Below are 19,588 nucleotides of genomic sequence, written 5' to 3'. Positions count from 1 at the left end.
TTTAACCAAAGTATGTTACAAACTTTACATGAAGACCCTAAAGAATCATACCAACTTGTGGAAAATGGGCATCCGATGACCCCTTTAAATAACATCCACATAATTTATTGCAGAATCAAAAGCAAAAGGTGAAGAGGAGCAGTTTTGTGAAAGGTATAAATTTAGGGATAGTTGCTAGATTAGCAATGTTATGTTATTATGTATAGTGTTATGTATATGCTATTGTAGTATTTTTAATTAGCTTTCGTTTTTATTTTTTCAGTGTTCATTTTAATTTTAGTTCACGTTTTAGTCATTGTATGTACTTTTGTCATTTTTATTAATTTTGTTTAATATTTCCATATAGCTGGTTTTAGTTTTTCATGCAATTTTTATACTTTATTTTATATCAGTTTTATTTCAATTACCAAAGACACAGTTTTAGTTTTAGTTAAGGCTACACTATGAAGAACATTGTTTTGGTGTGCTTCGGCTCGGTGTGACTGTGCAGACTAATATGGTTAAAACATTCACTACTAGGCTTAAGAGATATAACCAGTTTAGATGAAAAGGATCTCAAGCTGACTAGCTGAAGACGTTACTGTAGCTTTACCCATTAAAGGGATGGTTCGGAGTAACATCTTATTGTTTTTCGAGAATGTTGCACTCCTGTTTGTCATTGTGCACGAAACTTCACGCCAATAAATCATCAGAAATATTGCTGACTTGTGCGTGTCTCAAGCACGGCGCGCCCTCTTTACGTTCGTCCTAATGCCTGTTAGTTGTCCGTGGATTTGCCTATATTTGGCGTTTAAAATGGAAACGTCTTTAGACATGGAAAATCGATTTTACAATCGATTCAATGAACACTTATGTCTCAAAAATCGAACAGGATTTTTTCACACAAGTGACAGCCCTAGCTTCGGCTCTGTGTGACTGTGCAGACTAATATGGTTATCTTTCTGCTCATAAAACATTCACTACTAGGCTTAAGAGATATAACCAGTTTAGATGAAAAGGATCTCAAGCTGACTTGCTGAAGATGTTACTGTAGCTTTACCCATTAAAGGGATGGTTCGGAGTAAAATCAACCTAGGGTCCTTTGCACCATGACCTCGAGCCAAACACCCCCCCAGAAGCCTTTTTTCCCTTGGTTGAACATTATTAAAGTTAGAGCTTATTTAGAGATATCAGCCGAATGGCTTAATGCAGGCGCTAATGGATCCTATGATGTATCTCGTAAATTACCCCACTAATAATGCCCAGAATGGTACCAAACTTCTACAGTAGTTCAAATAGATTCAAAGTTATCAATGAACATACAGCAATCTCAGAATTCAGAATTCTCTCAATCATAAACAGTGCCTGAAGACGCAGCAGTTCACAACACACAGCCCTCGAGACAGGCAGAGTCCAATGAGTCCATGATGGAACAGTTCATAAGCTCAGTACCAATATGTAGATGTGTGAAAATGTCCGAAGGTGTGTGAAAATGTCTCTGAGGCAGTGTGCACAGGTGTATCAAAATTAGCAGCTGCAGCGTCTCCTACCGATGTGATGCATGCACTCCGAATCATCAGTTTTGGGCCTAGTGGCTCGCCATCAATGCACAGAACCTGGCCAGCTCCCGTATCATTAAGTCACTCAACAAGTCAAGTCAAGTCACCTTTATTTATATAGCGCTTTTTACAATACAGATTGTATCAAAGCAGCTTCACATTAATAGCAAGAAAATAATACAACAAAGTTTGTTTCTAGAAGAAAATTGCATCATCGTCCACCCATAATAAGGCAGATCAATAATATTGTTGAATATTAAATGTCCCCAACTAAGCAAGCCAAAAGCCAAGGCTACAGTGGCACCAAAACTCCATCAGGTGACAGAATGGAGAAAAAAAACCTTGGGAGAACCCAGGCTCCTCTGGCCAACGAGCGAACAGTGTATGATTATGATCCAGGCAGCATTACAGGTCAGAAGTCCGAATGGTCGTGTCGATGAGGCTTTCACAGGGCTGATGAGGCTGGCATTTCAGGATGCGTCATGGTTAGGTCCAGGTGCAGATCTGATCTGGATACGGCCGGGGTCCACCTCACTTCAGGAAACGGAGAGACTGGTTGACACTTCAGGACTGCGTTGTCGTCACGTCCTGGATATGGCCTGGATCCGGCGGACAGCGGTAAACCTCGGTATAAACAGAGAGACTAATATTAGCGTAGACGCCATTCTTCTTATGATGTAACGAGTACATCAGGATTTATGGGAAGTGTTCCCGGTTCCGGCTGGCCTAATCTATGCAGCCTAATATGGAATTATAGATGTCTATAATGTGTTATGTGTATGCTAGGTCAAAGACATGTGTTTTTAGTCTAGCTTTGAACTGACAGAGTGTGTCTGCTTCCCGGACAATGTTAGGAAGATTGTTCCAAAGTTTTGGTGCTAAATAGGAGAAGGATCTACCGCCAGCAGTCGATTTTGATATTCTAGGTATTATCAACTGGCCGGAATTTTTAGATCGCAATAGACGTGAAGGACGATAATGCATTAAGAGCTCGCTCAAGTACTGCGGAGCTAAACCATTTAGTGCTTTGTAAGTAATCAGCAATATTTTAAAATGTATACGATGTTTAATAGGGAGCCAGTGCAGTGTTGACAGAACTGGGCTAATATGGTCATACTTCCTGGTTCTGGTAAGAACTGGAGCTGCTGCATTTTGGACCAGCTGTAGTTTGTTTATTAAAGGGATAGTTCACCCAAAAATGAAAATTCTGTCATCATTTACTCACCCTCAAGATGTTTCAAACCTGTAAGAATTTCTTTTTTCTGCTGAACACAAAAGAAGATATTTTGAAAAATGTCTGTAACCAAACAGTTGACGGACCCCATTGACTTCCATAGTAGGAAAAAAAAAATACCATGGAAGTCAATGGGGTCCATCAACTGTTTGGTTACAGACATTTTTCAAAATATCTTCTTTTGTGTTCAGCAGAAAAAATAAATTCTTACAGGTTTGAAACAACTTGAGGGTGAGTAAATGATGACAGAATTTTCATTTTTGGGTGAACTATATCCCTTTAAGCGTGCAGGGCAACCACCCATTAGAGCATTACAATAATCTAGCCTTTATGTCATGAAAGCATGAACTAATTGTTCTGCATTTGTCAATGAGAGCATATGACGTAATTCAGATATATTTTTAAGATGGAAAAATGCAGTTTTACAGATACTAGACACGTGACTTTCAAATGAAAGATTGGTATCAAAGAGCACACCCAGGTTCCTAACCAACGACAAAGACTTAACAGAGCAGTGTTGGGAATTTCTTCTCCTTCTTCAAAGCAGAGACCAGGAGATGTTGGGATATCGTTCAAGCAGAAGTTATTCTTTATTGAGCGTTGCTGCAGTTCGTCCAACAATCTAATCTAAAGTAACTTTACATGGTATCTTATAGGCATTTTAGGAGGAGGGACTTCTGGAGGTGGAGACAAATTCAAACAAAGCATACAAAGGTAGGGAGGAGTTGATTCTATCAAGTGAAAACCGGTTTGGCAGGTTATCTGGCTTGCTCAAGAGAAACTGACCCAATCAGTATAATACTCTATTGCATTGCTAATCCAATCAGCCTAACGATTCAACGTCTGGGCCAGGGGCTCCAAAAGCCATTTGGGCTCCGAAAGCCATTTGCAGAACAAAAGGTGAGAGTCTCAGTGATCTGCTGGAAACTCAATAATCATCATTTATACCTCAAATGCTAAAATCAGTATTCTTCACCATGACGTTATATAAGGAAGCATATCTGAAATAGATTCTTAAATTTGTAATCCTTCAGTCCCCCGTTTGAGAGTTCTTAAAAAAACTCTCACATAATATACAAATTTAAACCTTCATAAGTCCATTCTGTAGGTTATGTTTGTTAGCATAAGCCCATCTTCCAGTCATGTAACTTGAAAAAATTACAGGCACATATAACTTATTCTGTGTTGTGTCCTTGATTTACATGAGTGTCATAGTTCTTCTCAAAACCATAACTGTTGACACATACGACGCAGGGTATAAAATGTCGTATAAACTACATGATTACACAACCATGTAGCATAAGAGAGGAAGCCTGGAAAGTCCATGGCACCTGAATAACTGTGAAGTCTGTTTCCTGTAGAGTCCATTTCCCACATAGAGTCGCTCTGATGACTCGTCCCTCATGAGGCTTGCTCATGGAAATCTGAGGTGATGCTTTACACCAGGATGCCGCATGTGAAGACATCATGGCATACACACATACCTGTAACACAATAAAACAAAGAAACGGCAGACCAGCAGTATTCATGCATGGACTTCATTCTTCCATAAGTCTGTTGATCGTATAGTGGTTTTACGTCTAACTCTTATCAAAGTAAACTTCTGGTGACCATATAGTTTTTACATATAACTATATTACAGTAAACATTGTGATCGTATAGTGTTTTTTTTCTTAACCTAATCTTAATTGATTCGACACCTATGGACCAGTGAGGTAGGGATAAACTACTGGGAGGGGGAAACCTATGAGGAAATCTTCACCACATGGTTGGCCCCCGAGGCCTGTTGCACTTCGGTTCTTCCATGGGCTCCTCACTGGTCTGTGTGTCCTATTTTGTCCCTGTAGGTGGTGTGCACACTGTACAGTGTGTGAGAAAATTGGCACATTTCCATTCTCCAGTGAAACATCAGTCATAGTAGACATCATAATAGAGGATGGGTGTCTGACTGGAATATTCTGTGGCATAACAATTATCTTTCATCTTTGTTGTTGTTTCTGGGGAAATTAACCACTCACAGCCCAAATGGTTAACACCTTCTCAAGTTGCCCCACGAGTTTAATGACGAGGGGAGGGGCTGCTTCAGAGTAGCAAGCAGGCTAAGCAGAAGCTGAATAACCTTGTTAACTTCTTTAAAGTTCTTTTTGTTTTTTTCTACACTCTTTCATCCAATGCCCAGGTTTACCACAGTAATTACAGCTGCCCTCTCTCTTAGGACATTTGCAGGCCTGATAGCGCTCCGGCGCCATGCCGGATTTCCGGCGTACAGACGTGTCTGTGAAAAAAATAAAAATAATCAGGTTCGCATGAGAGGCGCTTTGCTTTCACTAAACCACATCAGTAAGCCTACTTCAGTCAATCGGTAATAGGGTAGGCAGGGGCTGGTCTTGGGTTTTGGCCAATCAGATTGATTCAGCAGTCACTCCACGTGCAAATTTGTTGTGTGTTTCCCATACACTACGAATGTGTTTCCCACACTGGCAGCGCGAAACATAGCCAAAGTCATGGAGTGCAACTTTATGAAGCCAGGGGAAGACACCAAACCTGTCGATAAAGGTAGATCAAACTTGATGAAAAAATTATCGTGGCCTGATTTGAGGTAGCTCGCCAACAGGCCGTTCATATATCGCGTCTTTTGCGCGCTCAAGTTCATTCAAATGTAGGCGCGCGGTAAGCCGTAATAAGCGCGCTCATAATTGAAGCGACGCGCTCGTTTTTTCCATGTTTTTCGGCGGTGGAAATCCATTAGTCACTCAAACTTTTTTGTCGTTGTGGAGAGCGCAGACGTCACGGGAAAATCTGACCTAATTTTACTATTAATAATAAAAGATAAGCTAAAGTGCATTGTAAATGTCAGTAATTTATCTTTTTTTGACTCATTCTTTTCATAAATAATCATTTAAAGTCTGAAATATGTGAGGTTTATCTTTTTATAAAAAAAAATGTTGTCAAAACTTTTTGAACTTGTACATGTTAGTATAACATGTTGCAAGACACTTTTAAAATCTGGCTATCATTTTTAATGGTATTATTTTAATGTTTATGTAAACAAAAAGTGCATATTGATGCTTATTTTATTTGTTATTTGCTGGTTTTCGACATAAAACTTGGTGAATTGATTTCATTGTGTAGTATTAGTACTTTTTGTACAGGATTCTGTGATAACCTTCATAATTTTTGTCACTATAATCATGAAATGAAATGTTCATGCCATTTCATCTCTAGTTATGATCAACTGAAATCAACTAATTATGTGTTTTTTACAGTATAATATGCAAAGTACAATTTTCTATAAAAAAAAAAAAATATCTGATTCTGTTCTTTTCTCTGACACGCGTTGTTGTTTGTGGAAGGTTACTAATGTGATTGCTTTATCTGTAAATTAAATAAATTCATTTTCAATGAAAATGAATTCTTCGATTTGAATATTTTTTTGGCAATGCGTCGTAGGTCTTAAATTTCAATCTTTATGGTCTTAAAATGTCTTAAAATGGTCTTAAATTTGACTTACTGAAACCTGCTACTGTAATATAGGCTTGTATTGGGTTTGTTCATCTCATGTCTGAATGATGTCCATTTATATCCACAAAAGTCACAAGACTCTATCATTTAAGGGACTATTTATCAAAATGTTCTCCTGGGGATCACACCCCTGGATCCCGCTTGACAATTATGTTAATCAGGGCATATATCTTGGCTTAGCTTACCTCCCAGGGAAAAAAGTTCAGGCTCAGGATTTTTTTCTACTATCACCCCTGCATTTGCGTTTCTGTTGATTCTCTGTGTTGACCTTAAATGATGCTGCTGCAATTTTTACTCTTGCCTTGACATTAGAGTCTCTTTCCCAAGTAGCTAAACTGTCCAAGTTGTTTTGCAGGGTTCTGTTGGACCATGTTAATTCTAAGTAAGGCAATGCATTTTTATGTTCTGACAAAAGACCATCAAACCATGCGCGAACTAGGGGACCATTATCATCTAGCACCTTCTCTGAAGTGTCAGCAATCCCGCTGTGTGCGGCAGCGGTCTGGCAAAATCTATCTGTGTACTCACATACAGTTTCACCCTTCTTCTGAACACAACTATTGATCTTTGACCAGTCCACTTTTGGTCCAACAATGTTCTTTAACACTCTCAGAACTCCCTCTCTCAATTCATCTTTTCTGGAATTTTGAAACTCAGAACTGTTTACAGCACTTTCAAAATCATTGAATTCTGACTCAGTCAAGATCTGTGATACTAGCTGGGTAGCTTCTGCCAACGACATGTCATAGAGACACATTTTGCTGATCAATGCTCTCCTAAATTCAGAAAAATGTGTGTGTGCTGAGGGTAAACTCTGGGATAGTCTCTCTATATCTTTAGGACATAAAGCTGTGTTGACTGCTTGTATGGGGGTTGCAGATGGAACTGGATCAACTGACTCAGTCACTATGGAGTCCATGTGTTCTCCTAACAAAGACTTGAATTCACTGTCTATCCATAAAGGTGTAGCTAGTCCACCTTTCTCAGTTGATGGAATCAGCCTAGCATTCCTTCTAACCATTTTGTGAGTTTCTTTGTTACCACACAATAAAAAAATAAAATAAAAAAAACTTCTCTCTACTGTCTACAACAGAGGGTACAATCTTATTAGCACATGATGCTAATCTTCTCTAGCTTTACAGAGGATAAACCTTCTCTAGCAAGAGGATAAAACAATATTAACATGTAATGCTAATCTTACCTGCCTGGCAGAGGATATCTTTCATCTCTAAAAGCAAACTTTAGAGGATAACTTAGTTAACAAAACCCTGCAGCTGTCTGTTAACTCTTCTCTGATGGCGCAGATGATATCAAACTTATTCTGGTCTTTTAAAGGTTCTTTTGAATAGAGTAGCACTCACCAACCCTTGGTTGGTAAATCTTTGTTCAGCTGGAAGTTTCGCTCTGGATTCCAAAAGATGCATTTTCTGGATCTTTGTTTGAGCTTGAAGTTTTCAATCTGGATGCAGGTGATTCAGTCTGGAATGCAGTCAGATCTTTGTTGAGCTTGAAGTTTCAATCTGGATTCAGAAGATTCAGTCTGGAACTCAGTCAGATCTTTGTTGAGCTTGATGTTTCAATCTGGAGGAAGCTGGAAAGATTCAGTCTGACAATCTTTGTTTAACTGGAAGTTTCGCTCTGGATTCCAAAAGATGCAGTCTGGATCTTTGTTTGAGCTTGAAGTTTTCAATCTGTATTCAGGTGAGAAAGCTGGAACTCTATCCGGGTCACGGCACCAAAACTGTTGGGAATTTCTTTTCCTTCTTCAAAGCAGAGACCAGGAGATGTTGGGATATCGTTCAAGCAGAAGTTATTCTTTATTGAGCGTTGCTGCAGTTCGTCCAACAATCTAATCTAAAGTAACTTTACATGGTATCTTATATGCATTTTAGGAGGAGGGACTTCTGGAGGTGGAGACAAATTCAAACAAAGCATACAAAGGTAGGGAGGAGTTGATTCTATCAAGCGAAAACCGGTTTGGCAGGTTATCTGGCTTGCTCAAGAGAAACTGACCCAATCAGCATAATACTCTATTGCATTGATAATCCAATCAGCCTAACGATTCAACGTCTGGGCCAGGGGCTCCGAAAGCCATTTGCAGAACAAAAGGTGAGAGTCTCAGTGATCTGCTGGAAACTCAATAATCATCATTTAGACCTCAAATGCTAAAATCAGTATTCTTCACCATGATGTTATGTAAGGAAGCATATCTGAAATAGATTCTTAAATTTGTAATCCTTCAGCAGCCATCAAGTGTTAGACAGTATTCTAGATTATTACGTGAGGACGTTTTTTGTCCAATAATTAGAATCTCTGTTTTTTTCAGAATTAAGTAGTAAGAAATTACTAGTCATCCATTTTTTTATATCAGCTATGCATTCCGTTAATTTTGTGAATTGGTCAGTTTCATCTGGGCGTGAAGAAATATAGAGCTGAGTATCATCAGCATAACAGTGAAAACTAATGCCATGCTTCCTAATGATATCTCCCAAAGGTAGCATGTACAGAGTGAACAGCAACGGTCCTAGTACTGAGCCTTGTGGTACGCCATACTGAACTTGTGAATGATAAGACATCTCTTCATTTACTGCTACAAACTGATAACGGTCATATAAGTATGATTTAAACCATGCTAGTGCAATTCCACTAATGCCAACATAATTTTCGAGTCTATTTAAAAGAATGTTGTGGTCAAATGCAGCACTAAGATCGAGTAACACTAATAGCGAGATACAACCACGATCGGATGATAAGAGCAAATCATTTGTGACTCTAATGAGAGCTGTCTCGGTACTATGGTACGGTCTAAATCCTGACTGGAAATCCTCGCAGATATCATTTCTTTCTAAAAAGGAACACAGTTGTGAGGATACCGCCTTTTCTAGTATCTTTGACAGAAAAGGTAGATTCGAGATCGGCCTGTAATTGACTAATTCTGTAGGATCAAGTTGCGTTTTTTAACAAGCGGTTTAATCATAGCCAGCTTAAAAGTTTTCAGTACATATCCTAGTGACAAAGATGAATTAATGATATTAAGATGAGGATCTGTGACCTCTGGAAGCAACTCTTTCAGTAGCTTAGTCGGTATAGGGTCTAACATACATGTTGTCGATTTAGATGATTTAACGAGTTTAGTACATTCTTCCTCTCCTATAGCAACGAATGAATCAAATTTTTCTTCAAGGAGACTACAATGCACTGCCTGATGCGATACTGTAGTAGACGGTTGCATAGTTAGAACTTTCTCCCTGATATTATCAATCTTGTTAGTAAAGAAGTTCATAAAGTCATTTCTGCTGTGCTGCTTGGAAACGTCTGGGGTTGAAGATTTATTTTTTGTTAGTTTAGCCACTATTTCAAATAAACACCTAGGGTTTTGTTTATTTTCTTCTAATAGGTTTGAAAAATAAGCAGATCTAGCAGCTTTTAAAGCCTCTCTGTATGCAATCAAGCTCTCTTTCCATGAAATGCGAAATACCTCTAGTTTTGTTTTCTTCCGGTAGCGCTCCATTTTTCTGGCTGCTCTCTTAAGGGCCCAAGTGTGCTCGTTGTACCATGGCATTGGACTATTTTCTTTAATCTTCTTTAAGCGCAAAGGAGCAACTGTGTCTAAAGTGCTGGAAAAGAGAGAGTTAAAAGTTTCTGTTGCAATATTGAGTTCTTCTAAGCTATCTGGGATGCTGAGGAGATGAAACTGATCAGGAAGATTATTAATAAAGCAATCTTTAGTGGCAGAAGTGATAGGTCTAACATATTTGTAACACGGAGTCGACTTTGCAGCCTTGGCTAAATGAAGTTTACACGAGACTAGATAATGATCTGAGATGTCATCGCTCTGCTGCAGAATTTCAACGGCATCAACATTGATTCCATGTGATAATATTAGATCTAGAGTGTGATTACGACAATGAGTAGGTCCTGACACGTGTTGTCTAACTCCAATAGAGTTCAGAATGTCTTTAAATGCCAATCCCAATGCATCTTTTTCGTTATCTACATGTATATTAAAATCACCAACAATAGTACTTTATCTGCAAGCCAATACTAACTCTGATAGAAAATCAGCAAATTCTTTGATAAAGTCTTTATGGTGCCCTGGTGGCCTGTATACAGTAGCCAGCACAAATGTTAAACGTGGTTTATCATTTACACTAGATAGTGTTACATTTAGCAACAACACTTAAAAAGAATTATACTTAAAACAAGACTTCTCAGTAATTCTGAAAAACAGCAGTCAATTGAAAGGTAGAGGCAATCTGCAGCAGCTCAACACACCGGCTTCCGCACACACACACCAAACAACAGCACGCGGCCGTATTTAAAGGAAAGTGACGCAACACTGTGTCAAGTCTTGCGATACTTCATGAAGTCTCGCGACAACGTGAACACAGAGGGGAGATGCGAATAAAGAGAAGGCAAAAACACCTGGGTTACACCCTCCCTCCTTAAATCATTCACGTCCCTGTTGCATAGAAACTACAGAAGTAGACTATTACAGTTTAGGGACAGAGTCTGCTGCAGTGGCTTGACTAAGGACCTCTGTATAAAAATTAGACAAACTATGAAAAAGTGTTTGAACGACTGAAATGAATGGGTTGCAGAATTATCTGTATCTGTATCTGTACTCGGACTGGGCGGGGCCTAACCCGGAAGTGGACGGGATTTAACCCGGAAGTGGGTCGGGTTGTCTTGAAATGGGCGGGGCTTTAACCGGTATGTTATTTTTGTTATCAAATTTTTATTGTTTTAACATCGTTTAAACATGACATATCGAAGACAAACAATCAGCAATTACCCCAGTATGAAAAAAAAAAAAAGATACAAATAAAAATAAATAAATCAATAATTAAGATTAAAAAATATAAAAAATAAAAATATATAGGGCACTATATCAGTGGGATAACAAAGATACAGAAAAATTATATATAATGAATAAATAATAAACAAACATACAGAATATACTTCAAAATATACACAAATATATATAAGTACAGATTATTAGAATTGTTAGAAAATATCCATAAAAAAAAAAAAAAAAAAAAAAGGTAGAACAGAAGAATAGAGCTGAAAGAAATCTACGACAGTTGAAATATATGATTAATAATAAAGGAAAAATAAATTAACCAGATGAACAAGAACAATAAAAATAAAATGACCATAAAACCAGAGAGAGAGAGAGGGGGAGGGGGTATTAATTCAACTCAGCAAACCCTTGAGTTTTTCCAATGTTTGGGCCCAGAGTCTAATGGTGTCCTCTCTTGCGCCATGAATGCGTGCAGTGGACAATTCGAGATACACCACATCTATAAATGTGAGAACCCAATACTGCTTATTAAGAGAATGTGGAGGTTTCCATCTCGTTGCTACTATTTTCTTAGCGGCTGTCAAACCAGCTAAAAACACTCGTTTCTGAGTTTTGTTAAGTTGGATATCAGAAAGATCATCTAAAATAAAAACAGATGGGGACAAAGGGGCCGAAACATTCAATAAAGTGGACAAACTTTCTTTAACCATATTCCAAAAGTACGCAACCCCAGGGCATTCCCAAATCATGTGAAAAAAAGTACCAATTTCCCCTGTATGGCACAGTGTGCAATTAGGATCAGGTTTAAGCTTCATACTATAGAGTTTATGGGGAGTCATATAAGTCCTATGAATAAAATTAAAATGGATTTGTTGATGATCCGGATTCCTTGAGGCATGCATTACCATCACCCAAACACTGTCCCAGTTAAAACTGGGGGAAAGGTCCGGAATATCTGCCCGCCATGAAGAGTCTATTGTCAGAGGAGGATGCATTTTTTCCAGAAAAAAATTATATAATTTAGAAACCAAACCTCTTGTTCCCCGAGTCTCACGTAACACTTTAAGTAAAGGGTGATCTTTAAGAGGAGCCAACCAAGGAACCCCATAAGCCTTCATGGCAGCCCTCAACTGTAAGTAAAAAAAAAAGGTAGAGCTCTGAAGGTTAAATTGAATGGAAAGTTCTTCAAAGGAGTGAAGGCCTTTATCACCCATTAAATCACCCAAGGAGTGAATTCCTTTGTCGAACCACTGTCGACACTGGCCAATCTTTATTGGGCGCTTAGCAATTAGCAAACCATCATTATTAAAGATAGGAGAGTAGGGATTCCAATTAGAACAGATATTACAAGCTTTTTCTGCTGCTCTCCAGACCGACAGAGCGTGTGACACTAAAGGACCAAAACGGAGCGTACACTTTTTTAAAGGAATATTGGCAAATAAAACTTCATCTAACTTCAGAGGAAGAACTAGATTTCCCTCCAAGGAACGCCACGAAACATCAATTTTGTCATTATACCAGCTAAGCAGGGGACGTAGTGTAAAAGCCCAGTGATATAGCTTAAAATTCGGAAGTGCAAGTCCACCCGCGAATCTATCTCGTTGCATCGTGGAAAGCTTCAGACGTGGACGTTTGCCATTCCATACAAATTTGGTAATTATGCTCTGTAGCCTATCCCAAAAACGAGAAGGGGGAGGCAAGGGCAGCATAGAACTCACAAAGTTAATTCGAGGGAGTACATTCATTTTGATAATCGAGATGCGCGATCTAAGGGAATTTGGAAGTGATGACCAATTATCCAAGTTACAAGAAATTTTTGACAGGATGCCCTCATAGTTGGTCTTAATTATATACTGCAATGAAGCACCAATCATAATGCCCAAATACTTAAATTGTTTGACCACTGGTATACCCGAGGGTAGTGCTAAGTTTCTCATTGCGTCATTTAGTGGAAGAAGTGCCGACTTTGTCCAATTTATTCTATATCCGGAAATCTCGCCAAAACTGCCAAAAATAGTTAAAATGTTTGGAATGGACTGCAGTGGATTGCCTAAAAAAAGAAGGATGTCATCTGCATACAAAGAAATATGATGGTTGGTCCCACACATTGTGATTGGGGTGATACCTTTATTTATGCGTATTGTCTGGGCCAGTGGCTCTAGCGAGAGTGCAAAAAGAAACGGGCTTAGAGGGCATCCCTGTCGAGAACCTCTGGCTATGTTGAACAGTGAAGAACAAGTCTTACCTGTCAAAACCATGGCTGTGGGGTTCGCATACAGCACCTTGATCATATGAATGTAGGAGGACCCCAGAGCCATGAACTTCAACACAGACCACAAATATGGCCATTCCAGACGATCAAAGGCTTTCATAGCATCTAGGGAAAGGACCGCGGTAGGAGGAGTCAACGAAGATGACCCATGTATTATATGGAGTAACCTCCTAACACTATCAGATGCTAATCTAGTCCTAATAAAGCCTGTCTGGTCACAGTTAACAAGCTTAGTCATGGCCGGCTGGAGCCTCCGCGCGAGCAATTTAGCATAAATTTTTAAGTCAGCATTTAGAAGTGACAGAGGCCTATAATTTGAACAATCATTGGGGTCCTTGTCTTTTTTGAGCAAAAGCGTAATAACTGCAATATTCACATCTCTGGAAAAGGACCCTCTCTCAATAGCGGCTTGAATCATATAAAAGAGTAGGGGGCCCAGACTGTCCCAGAACGTGGTATAAAATTCGGGTGGAATTCCATCCAACCCAGGGGATTTACCGCTACACATATCAAAAGCAGCCTCCTTAAGCTCAACTAAAGTAATGGGGGTATTTAATTCTAGAGAGTCTTCCTCAGACAGCTTAGGAAGCAGTGTTTGGTTTAGAAAATTGTCACAAGTATCCTGATTATGTGATATCTCAGAGCTATATAAATCAGCGTAAAAGCTACGGAAAGTAGCATTAACTTGTGAGGGTTCACTAAGAATATCCCCATTTTTGGACTTAATTGTGCCGATATCTGCAAAATTTTCATTGGACCGCAATCTAAGGGCTAATAAACGGCTGGGTCTAGCCCCATTAAAATAGTACAACTGTCGCGTCCTATGAATTAAAAATTCGGCCCGCTGTTTCATAACAGCATTTATCTCTTTTTTCACAAGGTCAAATTGAAGCCTAACCTCCTCATCATAACTTTGTTGTAATAGGCTATCTAATGCTGATAATTTAGACTCTAAATCGTGTAATCTGGATGAACGAGCTTTCCTTATGTTGGAGGCATAACATACAGTAAAACTCCTAATAAAACCTTTAACAGCATCCCAGACTGTCCTTGGGTCATCCACAGAGCCTTTATTTATATTTACAAAATCTGATAGTTGACTTGAAAACTTGGTTTTAAATGCTTCATCTCGGAGTAGTGAGGTGTTAAAACGCCATCTAGGGGCCCGAGCTGGATTTGAGTTTAACAACACAGAAGCAATCACTGCATTATGGTCAGAAAAAGCCACTGGTAATAAGTTGACAGTAACAATATTATAAAACAAATCTCTAGAAGAAAAAATAAAGTCAATTCGAGAGGAAGATTTATGTCTTGATGAAAAATGGGTGAAGCCCTTAACACCAGGATTTAATACACGCCAGAGATCCACCACCCCAGTATCATTAATCCAGGAACATAAAGCCTCAGAAGCATATTTTTGATCTAAATTTTCAGTCTGTCCCGATCTATCAACAGAATAGTCAACAACAGCATTAAAATCAGCACCTATTACGAGTTTGAAGTCAGAGAGCTCCATCAGTACCTTAGTGAGCTGTTCATAAAATTATTTTTCAAAAGTATTAGGGGCATAAATTGAGACGAAGGCAACATCTCTATTTTCTATTTGAACTTTCGCAACTATTATTCTGCCTTTGCGATCTGCCCAAGTATCCAACAACTTAAAGTGCAAATTACGCTGGCATATGATTGCCACCCCTTTCGATTTGTTTAAAGCTGACGAGCAAGCAACTACCCGGAAAAAGCGATTAGACATGCGATTTGTATCCCTTTTTAACAGATGAGTCTCTTGTAGGAAGGCTATATTAATTCTTTGTTTCCGCAAAAAGTCTAAAACAGCAACTCGCTTCACTGGGTTATTCAGGCCCCTTGCATTGAGGCTGAGAATATTCAACTTGGCACCATCAATCATTTAAAAAGTAATAGCAATGTAAACTATGCAGTAAACAAGAAAAACACACTTTCCATAGGGGAAAAAGATGGGGAGGAAATAGGAACTTCTCTGGTTCAGGCTTTGAAAACCTAACATTAGAACAAAACAAAAACAGAACAAGGAGGAGACTGGCCGCGACCATGTCTATAACTCCTGTGAAACAAATGGAAAACTAGGATCTATTAATCATTAAAAGTACAGAAAAAAGATATGCACCTGTTCAATATCCCAGCTTAAATCAAAAACTTCACGATAATAACGGTTTACACATGTGAAAACTCTCCCATTCCTTTTGGCAAACACCCATCATTGAATAAACATAACCGTTGCATGGATCGTATTACCGGTAAAACGAAAAGCCAAAAGAGTTCACAAATTACCGTCCATAAAGGCTTTGGCGTCTTTCGGGTCTCTGAAAGTTTTCTGCGTGCCGTTTGCTTTGAAGACCAACACGGCTGGGAAGTTCATTTGGAAACGGATGCCTTTCTTAATAAGCTCAGCGCAGATCGGATTGAAGGCTCTCCTCGCGGCACGAACTGTAGGCGAAATGTCAGGAGCGATACGGAGAGGTTGGTCCTCGTATTGAAGCTGGCCTTTGCGTCTAGCAGCGGTCAGAATTGTAGCGACGTCTCTGGAGCGATGAATCTTGATAATAACAGGTCGAGGCCGACCATCCGAAGGAGTACCGAGCCCTCGATGTGCGCGGTCAATTGCGATATTCGGGACTGACAACTCAAGCAGTTTTGGAATGAAAGTTTCAAAGAAAAGTATGGGGTCACTTCCCTCGACGGACTCCTTGAGGTTAAGGATTCTGATATTGTCCCGTCTAGAACGCCCCTCTAGATCCGTAACCTTCTCCGTAAGTGCCGAGTTAAGCTTCTCGAGTGCGGCCAATTTCCCTTTAAGTGGAACAATGTCATCTTCCAGGACGGAGATACGAGTTTCTGTTTCAGCCTGGCGCGTCGCAAGGGAGTCGGTGGCTGCAGCAACCTCATCGATGCGTTTGATGATGCAATCAACTTTCACGTCCAGCCCCGACTCCAGCTTAACAAAAGAGTCATTCAGCATCTTTTGCGTGTGCCGACCTTCTTCTGCAACGACTTCGGCAATGTGTTTCAACAAAGCCCCATGTGATAAATCAGGTAACGAGTTCTCATTGCTAACCGCATGGCTACTGCTAGCACTAGCCTCGCCCGAATCAGTACATTCTTCCGTAAAACCTCGGGAATGGTCCGGCTTGTTCTGTTTTGACGGCTTGGGCATGATAAAGAAGCAATAAGGCAACTAAATAATGACTTTTGAGAAAGATGGGTGAAGGTAGATAAAGAACAGCAGGAACGTGGAACGGGAGAGTTGAAAACGCGACTGATCAGTCCGCTGCCATTACCGGAAGCCACCGGTATGTTATTTTAAAGGGTAACTAAACCCCTGGTCAGAGCCTGACTCCACCCACTGGCAATATTTGAAAAATGCTGGAAAAGTAGGCAGAGCCCAGCGGAGGCGGGCCGTGCATCTGAGACCCGTCTCTCTGTAGGCAAGGGTGTGGTTAGCTGGTGCCCTCTGACGTCAGAGGGTACCATAACTTCCAATGAGAAAATTCAACTGCAGTAGCCACCGTTCAACCTGAAGAGGGCAGCACTCAGATGGTTTTACACCTTATTTTGTAGAATTAAAACACTTTAAACACAAATGTCAAAAAAAATTACTTGAATCAATGAACAGCATTAATAAAGCACCAGTCTTACAGATCATTAACTAAAAAAAGTTGTTTTAGGGTTTATTTACCCTTTAAGCATGCAGTTGATATGGGTTGATCAGAAATTGTTATATTTATAGATACAGATTTATATTTGTGTGTGTGTGTGTGTGTGTGTGTGTGTGTGTGTAGCTAATTAATTTGTAATATAGTTTTATACCACTACTTTCTTTTTTATTTTATGAAATACAGGAAGAAAGTGTCAAACACTCTGTCAAAAAACTGGTTAGAGCCAGCAGACGGTTTAAAAAAAAAAAAAAAAAATCCGACAGGCAGAGACACAACGCGAGTCGCATTCTACCAAGCACCACGTCTGAACAAACCCCACGTTTACCAGAACTCTACTGGTTAATAAGTAAGTACTACAAACCGAAGTAAAAAACAAACCTGAAGCTGAAGAAACCCTAAACGTTAACGGAAAAGATTTTTATTCAATCCGAGCACAGATATTGACTCGTATTACTCGTATAATACTCGTACTCGGCAAAAGTGCTTTATCCGTACCGGATACTCGTTTCAGCCGAGTATCCGGCTCAACTCTAGTTGACGCTGCCGACCTGAACGTCTGGGTACTACATCAGATCCCACTATATCACTGGGGGCAGTAGCAGAACTACGAACAGCAGGACCCACAGATGACTCAGATTGGACCGGCTCACGAGCTTCAGCCTCAAGCTCCAGAAGCACTTCAGCTTCAGGCACATTGACAGTTATTTCTTCCACAGGAATTTCCAATTCTCCTCTCACAGTTAGCTCCATCTCTCTCATAACATGTTCGTCTATCGGATCAAGTAGAGGATTTCCAGGCTCTTCTACCTCAGCCTTTTCCACTGGAGGTTCTACCTCGCAGCTGGACATAGATGGATCTTCACCAATGATTGGCCTGAACTCTTCAACGTCAGGTAAGTGGGTTTCAAGTGAGGTCGCAATTGAAGATCTTGTTGCAGGGCTTTGTGGAAAAGGTGGAACAGAATCATTGTCACTTGGGGCTGTCGGTAAGGCGGACCCCACAATGTCACCGGCCGTTGGGTCTTGTTCACCTTCACTCACTCTTTCTACACTGAACTTCATTGGAAACTGGGGAAAACTCCCAAGGGTGGCAAGTTCAGCATCCTCTGTATCCTCATCCTCAAAGATATCAACTTGGTCAGTACAGTTGCAACTCTGGCTGCGAGTATGGGGTTTTTGAACAGTAAGATCTTCTGGAAAGTCCACGTACTCCCTCCACTTAGCCTTCTGCTTGCTCTCGAGAGTTCCCAGCATGTTTAACAGCGTCCGGTTGAAGCGCTCGACAGGGTTGCCCCTGGGGTGGTATGGAGTGGTCCGAGTTTTCTTGATGCCAGCTACATCGCAGAGCTCCTTAATCAGCTTAGATTCAAAGTCTGGCCCTTGGTCAGAATGTAGGCGTTCTGGAATGCCATAGCAAACCATGAAGTCGTTCCACAGACATTTCGCCACAGTTTTAGCCTTCTGGTTCGCAGTTTGAACAACAACGGCAAATTTGGTGAAATGATCAGTAAGCACCTAGATATTCTTTGTGTTGCTGCTATCCGGTTCAAATGTTAGAAAATCCATGCATACTAGTTCCAAAGGACGACTGGTTTGAATATTTACTAGAGGAGCTGCCTTCTCTGGAAGAGTCTTGCGCCTTACACACCGACCACAGGTTTTGATGAAGTTCTCAACGTTAACGGCCATTTTTGGCCAGAAGAAGCGTCACAATGTCTGGGGAGATTTCTGCAGCTTCACCGGGGTCACACAGTTGCTCCGCTAGGCGGTTCACAAGTTCCCATTCTTCACAGCTTGTAGCCTTATCTGGCACTTCATGGTAACGCCTGGACAGAGCATCGGCATCAAAGTTGTGTTTGCCAGCACGGTACTGCATCTTGAAGGAATATGTTGACAACGCAGCTAGCCACCGGTGGCTTGTGGCATCCAATTTTGCTAAGGTCAAAACGTATGTAAGAGAATTGTTGTCTGTAACAACTGTGAAGTTAGCACCATAAAGATAATCATGGAATTTCTCTGTGACACTCCATTTTAAGGCCAGAAACTCAAGTTTATGTGCCGGATATCGAGACTCACTCTGAGATAGGCCTCGGCTGGCATAGGCGATTACCCGGAGTTGATCATCCTGTTCTTGGTTTAGAACGGCTCCCAATCCAATTATGCTGGCATCTGTGTGAAGGATGTAAGGCAACTTCGGATTGGCGAACCCAAGGACAGGAGCAGATGTTAGCTTAGAAATTACTGTGTCAAAAGCAGCTTGACAATCAGACATCCATCTCTCCCCAAAGGAATGCTTCAGGTCCAGGAACTTCCCAGCAGGACTTTTATCTTTGATAGACTGACGGATGGGTGCATAGCCTCTAGTAAGGACATTGAGAGGTTTTACTATGGTGGCTTAATCTTTGATGAACCTCCGATAGTATCCTGCAAACCCTAGGAAGGACCATAGCTCTTTAAGATTTCGGGGGACTGGCCAGGATTTGAGAGCGGATATTTTTTCAGGGTCCGTTTCAACACCCTTTT

Source organism: Squalius cephalus, assembly GCF_949319135.1.
Source record: "Squalius cephalus genome assembly, chromosome: 11".
Classification (NCBI taxonomy): Eukaryota; Metazoa; Chordata; class Actinopteri; order Cypriniformes; family Leuciscidae; genus Squalius; species Squalius cephalus.
The sequence above is the reverse complement of the archived record's forward strand: the minus strand, read 5'-3'. Positions refer to the sequence as shown.